Here is a 13,269-nt window from a genome sequence, read left to right on the forward strand (position 1 = left end):
CATGGACATGCCCTTTGATGGCTCTCATCTCTTCGGAGATAAGACGGACTTGGCACTGAAGATATTCAAGGACTCCCGGACTACAGCTCGGTCCTTTGGACTTTCCACTGCCCCTTGCCCCCACCAGTCCGCCTTTCACCCCTTTCGTGGACAAGGAAGGGGCTCCCTGTCTTGTACCCTGCCTAGCCACCGTGCAACTGATGCTGGACATCTCCTGCGTGGCCAGGGACGTGGAAACCCACTGGCTCTAGGACAGGAAACCAGAGGTCTGCCCAGTTTGCCCCAGCGGCAGCCTCCAAACCTTCCTAGTTCATCCCCCCACCTCAGACCAGTTGGTGCCAGGATAAGCCATCAACTGCCCCAGTGGGAATCCATCACGACGGACAGGTTGATTTTGCAGATCGTCCATAGGGGCTACTCCCCTTTGAGACTTCCCCTCCGGCAATGCCTCCATCATTTGGACCTCTAATAGAGGTTCATTTGGCACTTCTCTGTGAGGAAGATACGGCTCTTTTGGCCAAGGGGTGCCATAGAGAGGGTTCCTGCGCCACAAGTAGTCTGTGGTTGCTATTCCAGCTACTTTATGGTGCCCAAGAAGGAAAAGGGCCTGCGTCCTATCTTCGATCTCTTCCTCAGGAAAGAGAAGTTCAAAATGCTCACCTTGGCTTAGGTCCTTTCTGCCTTAGACCCAGGAGACTGGATGGGGGCGCTGGACTTGCAGAACGCTTATTTTCGTATCCCCGACTTGCCTTCCCACAGACGTTACCTACGATTTGTGGTAGGTCACAAGCACAAGCAGTTTACCGTGCTTCCCTTCAGCCTTACCACCGCCCCTCGGGCGTTCACAAAAGTGATGGCGGGGGTCTCAGCTCATCTGCGCAGGTCGGGAATATCAGTCACTCCCTACCTCGACGACTGGCTATTGAAGGCAGTTACAGCCCAGAAAGTTGTCTCCCACCTTCAGCCCACAGCAAACCTCCTGCATTCGGTGGGGTTCGCTATAAACATGCCGAAGTCACACCTGACTTCCTCTTAGACGCTCCCTTTCATTGGAACTGTTCTGGACACATGCCAGTTTTGGGCCTATCCTCCCCATCAGTGAGACTGGGATATGTGGGCTATGATTACGATGTTTCAGCCTCTATCCCGGGTTTTGGTGAGAATGATTCTGAGGCTGCTGGGCCTCGTGGCTTCCTGCATCCTATTGGTACCAAATGGCAGATGGCATATGCGGGCTCTGCAGTGGGACCTAAGTTCCAGTGGGCGAGGCACCAGGGGAATCTCGCGGACATGGTCCAGATCTCGGAGGGGACTGCAAAAGATCTGCAGTGGTGGCTTTCAAATCAGGATAGGGTCAACGGCAGATCCCTCTCCCTTCCCCAGCCAGATCTCACAGTCGTGACAGATGCGTAACTTCTGGGACGGGGCAGCCACATGGGAGAGTCGGAGATCAGAGGCCTCTGGTCGAGTCCGAGCTCCACACCAATCTTTTGGAACTCCAGGCGATTCGGCTTGCATTGAAAGTATTCCTACCCTCTCTCAAAGGGAAAGTAGTGCAACTGTTCACTGACAACACCAACACCATGTGGTACTGCAAAAAACGGGGCAGAGTGGGGTCGTGGACCCTTTGTCAAGAGGCTCTTTGCCTTTGGAAATGGCTGGAACGTCAGAGCATTTCCCTGGAGGTTCAACATCTGGTGGGCTCTCTGAATGCCAGAACAGACTAACTCAGCCGTCGATGCATAGTCGATCATGAATGGCGTCTCCATCCGGAGGTGGCACAAGGTCTCTTAACAGTGGGGAGAGCCTTGGTTAGATCTGTTCGCCTCCAAGGAGAATGCGCAATGTCTGCAGTTTTGCGTGTTGGAGTTTCCAAAACGGTTCTCACTCAGCGGGGCCTTTTGTCTCGAGAGGAGTTCAGGCCTCCTGTACGCCTTTGCACCAATGCCACTTCTGTTCAGACTTCTCAAGAAGATCAAGAACAACCGGGCCCAAGTCATTCTTGTGGCTCCGGTCTGGGCATGAAGAGTTTGGTACCCAGAGCTACTGAGCATGGCCACAAACCCTCCTTTCAGACTTCCTCTTTGGGAGGATATTCTGTTACAGCAGCGGGGGACAGTTCTTCACCGAACCTGTCCAGTCTCCGCCTTCTTGCGAGGAGATTGAGCGGTGGCAGTTAAAGGCTTTTGACCTTCTGCCCGAAGTCTGCGATGTTATCTTGGCAGCCAGGCTTCCCTCCACTAAAACAGTATACGCTTGTCGGTGGCACAAATTTGTGGCATGGTGCACAGTCAGTTGATCCACTCTCTGCCCCTCATTCTGAGGTTGTCTTATTCATTCTTTCACTAGCCCATCGAAGTTCTGCTTTGTGCACTTAAAGGCTGCTTATCAGCTATCACAGCTTTTCTTAGTTTGCCAGATCAACCTTCTCTTTTCAAATCCCCTATTGTAGGTAGATTTCTTAAAGGTCTAACGCACTTGTATTCTCCCACTCCATTTATCATGCCTCAGTGGGGTCTATCTTGACCTCACTTACTTGATGTGTGCTCCCTTTGAGCCGTTAAACAATTGACCCTTGCGGCTCCTTACCATCAAGACTGTCTACCTGGTGGCTATTACTTCTGCTCACAGAGTGAGTGAGCTTCAGGCTCTTTCTTCCAATCCTCTATTCTTGTCTGTACGTCCTGAAAAAGTATTGCAACACATGCGGGCGTCCTTTCTTCCAAAGGTTGTCAGACCTTTTCATGTAGGCCAATCCATCACTTTGCCTACTTTTTAGGCACCCCACATCCTTCTCATGAGGAGGAAAGACTCCACCGTCTGGATCCAAAAAGATCATTGGCATTCTATCTTAATCACACTAAAGATTTCAGGGTGGACGATCAACTCTTTGTTGGGTATGTGGGTGCGAAGAAACGAAACGCAGTGCAGAAGCGTACTATCTCACGATGGGCGCTTCTCTCCATCAAAATGTGCTACGTTTGGCAAAGAAGCAACCTTCAGAGGGTTTGTGTGCTCACTCAACCAGCAAATGCTGCTACCACAGCGTTAGCATGCAGAGTTCCTGTCCTGGACATCTGCCAGGCAGCAAAGTGGGCATCACTGCACAATTTCACTAAACATTACTGTCTGGACAGTCAGGTCTGCAGAGACGGCTACTTTGGTCATTCGGTCCTCCAGGGCTTTTTTAGTATGATTTTAGTTCACAGCCCACCTCCGAGGATGGCATTGCTTGGGTATCTATTATAAGGTAAGGAATCTGCAACTAGAAGTCTCTATCAGATGAACAAGTTAATTACCTTTGGTAACGATTTATCTGGTAGAGACATATTCTAGTTGCAGATTTCTTACCACTCCACCCATCCTCCCCGCTTGCTAACTGATTTCTAGGGACAGGGATTCCCCTTTAAGGGCCTTAGCTCTGGTGCACCATTTCAGTGTTCTTCATGGCTACGCGCTATGGCATGGAAAGTCGTGAAAAGAAACTGACATCACTATACTGATGCGGCGCCTATATTTGACCCTGACGTCATCAAGGAGACCAAGATGCCAGTGACTGATGCAGAGTCAACCAACGCCACCTGATACCGTGCAAGGGTACTGCTCAAAGAAGAAATCTCCAGATCCAGTCTGACTCCTGGGGAAATTCTAGGGTAAGGAATCTGTAACTAGAATGTGTGTCTACCAGATAAATCGTTACTGAAGGTAATTTTCTCCAATATAAAAAAATGACTATTTTCAGTTAAAAATATATAAGTATGGCACAGTGCTCTGTTGGCACCTGGGAACAAGCAACCTGCTGTTTTTCAGTGCAACACTTTAGATAATAACATTTAGACTATTGAAATGAAAAGTTAACTTAACAATAAGGTAACTTTTTTCATTTACATTTTCTCTGATTTAAAAGCATCATTGTGTTCCTATCTCCAATGCTGAGTTGACAAGGACTTTTATTTAAGAGTAAAATAGCTTTTTGCTGTATGACCTGGGTAATAAATCTGACTCTAGCACTGCTCCTTATCAGGCCCTATCATCTGCAACCTGATGATAATAATGCCAAATAGACACAGCCTTCCTTAACTTTAAAAGGATAAATGTGACCCTGTGCTTACTTAAGAATCAACTCCAGGTTGTGAGCTACTCTGAAGATGTCTGGGAACTACTGGTAGCTTACGATCGACTTGTTAGAGACACCGGATTTAGAGTCTGCAGCCTGTTTTTAGGTCACATGACTAAGGGCCTGATTTAGAACTCATCGGATGGGTTACTCTGTCACAACAGTGATAGATATCCCATCTGCCGAAATCTAAATCCCTTTTTATCCTACGGGGTTTAGATTTTGGCGAGTGGGATATCTGTCTGAAATTCGAAGGTAAAGAATCTGCAATTAGAAGTCTCTATCAGATAAATGTTGAACACTATGAACATTTTTGTACTTTAGATTTCTCCCGTTTGAAAAAAATGGTTGTAATTTTTTGTTACACATGTAACAGTGCCACATATGGTGAAAGTTATGTCCTGTGCCACAGGTACATTTGAGAGTCTCTCATTTACCCATGCACCTATATCCCATTCATACTCACACATGTTCATACATCCCCAAAGACCATGATCTAACTGACACACATGGCAGCCCCTAGTCAAAGTAATTTGTTCAAACCATAGTATCTGGCTCTATGGACATGAGGCTTATAGTCAGGGAAGCTGGGTGTGAGGGTGTCTGGTAATCATGCAAAACTTAAAGTCTACCTTTACCATTAAAGTGAGCTTTAAATTAAAATTCCTCAGGCACCAAACATGAATTTCTTACCAGCTTCTACTCAAAAGTTATCACTTATGAAAGGTAAAAAGGTAACCCAATGTTATCCTATGGGAGAGGTAGGCCTGCAGTAGTGAAACATGAATTTGAGAGTTTTTCACTACTAGGACATGTAAAACTTAAAAGGACATGTCCAACGTTTTTAAAAACAACGCACACCCACTGCACCACCTACAACATTTCGTTTTCAGGATCCCTGTACCAGTAGTACCACTTTACTAAGGACTTACAAGTAATCTAAATGTGCCAATTTTACTGTGTTTAAAAGGATGAGTAAAAACTCTTTAGTACTGGTTAGCAGTGGTAAAGGGCACAGACCCTGAAGGCCAACAATAAGACTGGAGGAATAAGGCAGAAAGTTTTGGGGAAAACCAAACGAAGACTGACACGTCTAATAGAGCATCTGAGGAGTAAGGTGTGACTTTGGCATGTTGATAGTGAAGCCCAGCAAATGCAGGAGGTTCGCCCAAGTCTGGAGGTGGGTGATGACTGCCTGAGGTGAGCTGCCTTTAGCAGGGAGCTATCAAGGTAGGCAAAGACTGGGACTCCTAACCTCTGAAGGTGAGCTGCAACCACCCCTATTACTTTCGTGAACACCCGGGGGCACCGGTGAGGCCAAAGGGAAGCACAGAAAACTGGAAATACCCACAACCTATTGTGAATGGCATGTAACGCCTTTGGGCTTGCAAGATGGGGATGTGAAAATAAGTTTACTTTAAGTCCAACACTGCCATCCAGTCACCATGGTCTGGGGCAGAAAAGTCCTAAGCCAAAGTTTGCATCTTGAATTTCTCTTTCTTCAGGAAGGTGTTGAGGGTGCCCCAATCTAGTATGAGGCTAAGGCCTCTGTCCTTTTTCAGCATCAGAAAGTAGAGGGAATAGCAACCACATCCTTACTTATGGCACTGGGACTCGCTCATCAGCTCCTTTGGCCATGAGAACCTGGACTTCCTGACAGAGGAAGCACAGATGGTCCTCCGTCAGCCTTTCTGAGGATGGTGGAAAAGGCACAGGGGTTTCCACAACAGGAAGGGCATAACTCCTCTGGACTACTTGAAGCACCCAATTGTCTGATGTCATTGCTCCCCAGTGGGGCATATGGTGCTTAATTCGGCCACCAGAAGCATGGCTGTGTTGTACAGAGGGCATGCTGAAGGGGCTTAGACAACACACTGGATTTAGCTCTCACATCCTCTGTGGGAGCTGAGTCAATGGCCATGAAAAGGCTGGGATGCCAATTGATCTTCGGGTACGGCTGGTACTGTGGTTGCAGCTGGGAACCCCTACCTTAGCCAGGGAAGAAGCAAAAGCAGGACTGGGGCTGGAGCCACACCAGGAAAGAACCAATATATCTAGAGTAATCCAACTCCCCTTAAATAGTTCAAGCGCTGAATCAACCTTGTCACCAAACAGACGAAGGGCATGTCCATCAGAGCCGTCTGTGGTACTTGGCTCAAAATTTTCCCCACTGGTTTCGGTAATTAGAGTTGGACATACAGATAGTCCTACTTGTTAAAATGTCCTAGAAGCCAACACACCCAATCAACAAACAGAGGATGTCAGCACATGTTTCTGATAATTGACAAAACAGCAAAACTTTACACAAGAGGGCCAGAAGGCCACATTCCCACTGACTCAAAAAAAGGCATGGTCATAAGATCAATTTCAAATCCATCTCAAAACACATTATGTTAATAATGCTGCGTTATGTGCTATTCTCAGGACAGGGACAGCACTGATCTGCTCATTACGAGGGCACGATTGGTACACACTTACAGGTCTCGGGACAGATCATGGGCCACGCAACATTAGATAGTCCTGGGTCCCTGTGCACACGCTAGATTATTGTGATGCAGGGGCAGAAATATAAGTTAAGATACTAGGCAGCAATGGGGCTTGGAACTCAGAGTAGGGGAATATACATATATACTATATGCAAGCGATATTCCCATTTGAACAGGCTTGCTCCCCTCTCCCACCATCGCACTCCCATTTTATTAGGCACTCTTACTGAGCCCCACCTGGCAAACGCACCCACTCTTCCTTCCTACTCCTGGACTTTTGCTTTGTTTCCCTCTTTCTCACCCTGCTTTCCCTTTTAGTCCCCGTTGGTTTCTACACCCTGGGCTCTGCCGCACACTATTACCCCGCACCTCCCACCTTCTCCCTTTGCTCCCCATTCTTCAGGTTGCACAAGGAACTCTCACTCTCTCTCTTCTAGGAGTGCCTATAAGGAACCACTTGAGGGAGAGGAGAGAATAGTCAAGCCCATCAGTGCAGCAATAGGAGTTGGGAAGAGAGGTAAATTATAAAATAGTTGTGGCACACTGTGCACTTGCAAATTAGTGTGTGCACAAGTGTGTGTGCATGTCTGTGTTTGTGCATGAGGAACCAGTGTTCTTGCCTACTACACACATCCTTGAAATACTGTACTGTGAAAACGGTGGCAGGGAAGAGGTCCAGTCTGAGTTTAACAAATTGTTAAACAATGGTATCATAGCGACTGCAGAAAGCACTGAATGGTTAGCCCCTTTGGTATGGCACGTAAGGCATATGGCCAAGTGAGATTGTGTGTTGACTTAAGGGACTCCATAGGAATATTGCCACTGATATGTTCCTGTTACCCAAGACAAACTGAGTTGCTTGCAGAGACTAAGGGGTTAAAATGATTTCCCAGGATAGACTTGACCTCAGCATACCATCATGTGAATTTTCCTCCTGATAGTAGGGTTTTTACTGCCTTTATACCCCCTTTTGGGTGTTTCCGATTTGTAGGGATGTCATTTGGTTTAGCCTCCGTAGCTGCAGTATTTCAGAGGTTGAAGTTCCAATTTTTCAAGGAGGTTAAAGGAGTTGTTTTTTTCCCATGGTGATATACCCGTCATGGATAAGAGCATGGAAGATCATAAGCGGGGTTAAGTGAAGTACTTTCACAAATTGTTGGGAACAATGAGAAATGTATCTTGCCATTTGCTTCCCGTTCTCTTTCACCTTCTAAAGAGAAGTTTTCCGCAATAGAGCAGGAACTGCTTGCATGCGTAGAGGTGATGGAAACGTTTACACAGTATCTGTGGGGTTCAGAATCTATGCTTCACACAGAGCATAAGCCACTAACAAGAAACTTACCATTCAGGCACTTTGAATGCCATTCCATGTATTGTTAGAATGTCACTTAGGCTATTTTATTATAACTATACCATGAATATGTTCAAGGAACACAGAATAAGGTTTCAGACTTCCTTAGCAGGTCTCCTGTTTCCATCGAAGAAAAAGTGGAAAGTAAGTGGAAATTGTACTTTGTAGCTAGCTTTGACAATAGGTGTCTAAATACAAGTGCAATCTTGAAGGAAGAATGCAATATAGAATATGGCAATGATCAAGTTTTGAATAAGATTAAAGTGCACATACAAATTAGGTGGCCAAAAAGATGTGTATATGATGAGGATTGCAAAAGATACTGGGAATTGAGGAGTGAGCTCTCTATAAATGAAATTAGTTTTATTTTAAGAGGCAAAATGATAATTTCACCCTTCAATGTGATAATAAAAATCCTTAATCTGATGAATGAAGGTCACATTGGAACACTGAAATTGAAGTGAGAATCAAAGCTCTGTACTGGTGGCCTAAACTTGACTCTCAGGTTGACAGGTTTGTGTGTGATGGTATTCAATGTGCCAATGCAGACAAGAGTCAAAACGTATGGAGGCCACCACTTTGTTCTGTGAAATATCCAGAGGGTCCTTGGGAGTTTCTGGCCATTAACCTCATAGGACCATTTATAGATTTGTATGTACACCTAAGTGTGTGGTGGTGTCTGTTGATTTGCTTTCAAAATGGTCAGAGATAGAAGTTCTTACTATAGTGGATTCCAAAGCTGTTATTTCTTTTGCTGGAGAAGGTTTTCCTTAGGGAGGGACTCCTGAAAGTGTTGTGGCACGACAATGGTCCACAATTTGTGTCCGACTTCATGGAGGAATTTCTGGATAGAAATGGTATTAAATACTAAGGCTAATACCTCTTGGTTGTCAAGTGATAAGAAGAAAGAGTGGTCATCTGAGGTGGAAAGGACAATATAGAGAACAAGTAAAGTGTATATAAGTAGTACTAGGATCATAAACATGGTGTGAGAAATGAGGAGTTGGTTGACTGGGCTCGAGTTAAAAAAACACCATTAGGACCTCGAAAGGAATAGGTAAGTACAATCAACCACTATATGCGATCAAACGTTTTTCCCAATGCTGCAAGGTTGAGCATCAATAAAGTGCAGCACAATTCACTTGTAGAGGGATGAGAGTGGAAACAGGTTCTACTAGTAGTTCCTTGTTATGGGATGATATTGATTGTATGGCTAGAGCCGCAGTCAGAAATGATTATAAGAGTGTTCAGAAAACAAAATTCTTGTCAACTACTGCTCTCTTCCTAGAAATGCCCATTTATATTCCTTGCTGTGGGTTGTCAAAGGAGGTATTGGACCTGGAAGTGCTGAAATTACAAACAAATGTCAGTTGAAAGATTAATAACGAACAGCGGAGATTAGGCTGAATTTACTGATGCTCCGTGTGAAGCAGTAATGCTGACGCTGGCCAACAAACTGAAGCGGGAAGATGGTGTCAAAGGAACTCATGTATCCAGCCCAGCCTCTGATTCTACTTGCAGAGTGTCTGTTAGAGACAACCTTTTTGTGAAAGCCTTCCGGGACACTAACAAAGAAAAAAGGATTATTCTGATCAGCATCTTAGTAAATATAAAAGAAGGACTAAGTTACCACTTCGCTATCAAGATGGCTTGTCACTAGAACGCCGTTACAGAGGGATTTAGCCCGTAATTTCTTGTAATTGCTGACTTGACTATTATCTCGGACCGTCATAATGGATCTTTATTGATGAATGTCTCTAGCCTTGAAAAAGCCCCAGGTGTATCCACCCCTACGGAGCGAAACACGTGTCGGCTGTTCGATCTCAAACCTGTTAGTCTTCTTAAAAATGACATCTACAATGCTGTCTGGATCTTCAGATCTATAAGGATAACAATAAAAGGATTTGGACTGACCAACTTGACTGGGAGCATTGATTTCAAATAACCATTAATAAGTCCACTAATTATATATGGAAGTAGGTTTTCAACTTCTTCACTAGAGCAATGATTATAAGAGTGTGGTTGGAAGAAGTCCACAGGTGTCCACAATTACCGCCATGGAGAATTCCGCTGGCACTATTTAAGAGAGTTACCAGATGTGGTAGAAAAGTTGTACAAGAGGAGAAACTGAAGGACTTTGTTACTGATTAATGGTTACACCTTACACTATATTTTGTTATTTGTTGTACACTGCAACTTCTGTATAAGTAGTTAATTATTTGCTATATATTAAGTATCATATACATTATGTGTTATATTGAGGAGAGGAGAAGTGTGGTATGGTTTTTCTTGTGCAATGTTCTGCATGAGACACTTGTAGGTCAGAATGAGGGAATGGAATGGATGGAACGGAGAGCAGTTATTGCTCATATCATGGAGGTCAGAGTTGGACGGTTCATACATATTTCCTGAATAAAGTTACATTTCCATTCAGCACCTGGATTCCGCTTACTTGATGCCACAGTTTACTGCAACAGTCTCGGTTGATTTTCATAGAGCTATCTGCAGTCTCTGTGAAATCCTCTTCTGTGACTGCACAGGACATGTCCATCGTGGGTTTACACAGCATATGAATGGTGCTTTCCTACATACTGAACAGATTCCAATCTCTTTTTGCTGCTGAGCGAGGCTGAGACTTATTAAATGGAAATGTGGGAGTAACATGCTTCACTACCAGTTGATTAAGTCCCAGACTCTGGGGCACATGGTGGCAGTGATGGGGACCTGGGTGTGCACTCTACACTTGGGTTCATAGTAATATAGGCTAGGGTCAGAGGAGCATTTAACCATAACCCCCGTCACAATTTGTTTGGAAGTAGCATGTGTTTCCTAAGGCTCACAGTAGCTTTACTACAATCCTTGGGTCTGGTGGATAAATAAGACAGGCATCATGTTCACAAGTAGGTCTCCGCAGCACCTATCTACAAAATACTACACTCACGCAAGGATTTTTTAAATGACTGCAAATGTCTTGCTTCTAAACTGCATGTCAGCACAAAAATGCTCACACCCTTACTGCTGCACAATCCTCAATGCCAAAAGGAAAGAACAAGGCCTGTTAACCACTGCCGTAGATGTCTGCCTAAAGGTCTTTCTTTGCAACTGAGATTATATTAACTAAATTGCCAATTGCCGACATGTATTACATTATCATTTTAAAGTTAAAATGGTTAGCTTTAAGCCGGTAATGTAATGCATGTCAGCAAATTAGTGTACATTAAACAAATTAAAGGTAAAAATAAAATATTCAACTACCTTGCTGCACATCCTCGCTCCGGTCCTGGGTTTCTTCTCTTTTCCAATGCGGGCCCCATCTAACTCCCATAACCAATCCTGGCGCTGCTCTCATGCTGCTAACAAGCATGAAAGAACCTCAGGTTCAGATGGAGCAGGCTCTCTCAGAGCTCCCAAGGGAACTGAAGGCCTATGCTTGCTCTACACCCAGCTGTCTAAGACAGCTGGGTAGGAGAGGTTTAAAATGCGCATGTCTGGTTAGTCATTTCAAGACAGCCGGTAAAAGTGACGTGCACTTTAAACTTAAGTGCCTAGCCAACCACTCCTCCCTGGTGCTGCCACTCAGCAGCAACAGCACACCCCACCCTGGCACTCGGCTCGGGATACGGGTTAGTGAAAATAAAATGGTAATAAATTAACATTATTACCATTTTATTTTTCATTTCTGAGGCATTTGTATTAGTGGGCGACGCTCCTCCGCCTCAATGGAGGAGCTGCTCCTGCTGGCTTGGCCTTCTCACAGAGCTCCTATTTCTGCCCAGACTGGCCATTTGGCTCATTGGACATTGTGCCTGTGGGCTGGAGCCACTGGAGGCTTCTTTTTAAATCCTAGGACTGCTGGCATCTATCACTTTATTGCAACAGGGGCAGTGAGAAGCATAAGCAAACAGAAAGGGATGGTGCAGGAAGAGAGGAGAGATCAGACAGAGTGAGAAGAGAGGAGAAAGGCAGAAAAACATGGACGGAATGAGTAAGAAATAAGTAAGCAGCGCTAGTTTAAACAGTTTTGCTAGAGCTGCTTTTGGTTCCAAGTCCAGACCTGCTCCTTTTTCATTTCAGGAGGAAGGGTCAGGCTAAATTTATCTTGAGATGCACATTTTTCACTCATTTAACTGTACTTGCATTTGCGAGGGGAAGAGAACAATTTAAGGTCTTAACAAGTATGAAAAGAACAGTGAAGTCAGAACGAGATTATAATTAATTACGTAAGGTAGGGGAAACGGCTTCTTGATTAACCAAGGCATCCTCTTGCATCATAAAAGCAATGTTAAACTGTCCTTTGTATAGGTGGAAAGCTAAGATCGGGCCTTAATGGTTGGAGACACCTCTCCTGACCCTGTTGAATATTTCTGACTGACAACCCTAGGCTCCGCATCGTGTCTACTGCTGATATTGTAGCAGATCGAAAGCGATCTACAGGGACTACCATACATTAAACATGACACCGATGTGGCTACCTCACCCTCATGTATCCATGCATGGGGGACACACACCCTCACATTAATCAAAGGAGCAGTTGTCATTCATGCCATCCAAAATGGTTATATAAAGGTGGTACAAGGAGGCAGTCTTGCGACTGGGGTGCAGGTAAGAAGGCCTTTTAGATCAGCTTCCACGAACCATTAGTTACATCATAATGTGCCATGGGGCAGTAGTCACCCCTGATAAAAGGATTATCACTTTGGGTGTAGCACCATCACTGAATCGATTCTAGCACTAGTTTGGTAAATAACATCCGTAGGTATGCAGAGCATCTGTTAGAGGACACGTGACAAGTGTCCTGCACAAGTTAACCTAGCGGTTAGAACGAGTCAATGAGGAGTAGGACGGCACACGGGTACAGCACTGTTAGTAATGTTGGTTCAGTATTTTTTCTTCTCACATTTTATTATTCTCTTCAATTTTAAAGTACATCCTATTGTCTCAAACACCTTTCATAGTGTGCTACGCCTCATAGAATTATCCTACTTTCCTCCACCTCTTTCAAACCCCATTCGGTGTCATTTCTGATAATTTTCTGCCTGAGACTGCTATACTCATTTTTATTTCTGCTTCCCTGTGATTATCTTATACTACTAACTACATCTCTCACTGCACCACCAACTCCCTTTCTGATCTGATCCTTTAACATTTCATTAAGTATGTGTTACTGTCTTCAATCTTTGGTCATGTAATTCCATTTTCCTCGTTTTCCGCTCTTCCCCCTCAAACTATGCCTATTCTATTTTGCTTGAACCGTGGGCTTCAGCGTTTGAGTTTCCATTACATTTAGAACTTTCGTAATTCTTAGAATCCTGCCC

At 44.7% G+C, this 13,269-nt stretch overlaps 1 protein-coding gene across 1 annotated transcript in view; it reads right to left on the minus strand.

Moving 5' to 3' along the window:
• The window catches only part of CUL4A (cullin 4A), a 635,676-nt gene that overhangs the window by 33,626 nt on the left and 588,781 nt on the right, over positions 1 to 13,269 (minus strand). The gene's annotated exons all lie outside the window — the stretch shown is intronic.

The sequence above is a fragment of the Pleurodeles waltl genome, chromosome 8, assembly GCF_031143425.1.
Source record: "Pleurodeles waltl isolate 20211129_DDA chromosome 8, aPleWal1.hap1.20221129, whole genome shotgun sequence".
Classification (NCBI taxonomy): Eukaryota; Metazoa; Chordata; class Amphibia; order Caudata; family Salamandridae; genus Pleurodeles; species Pleurodeles waltl.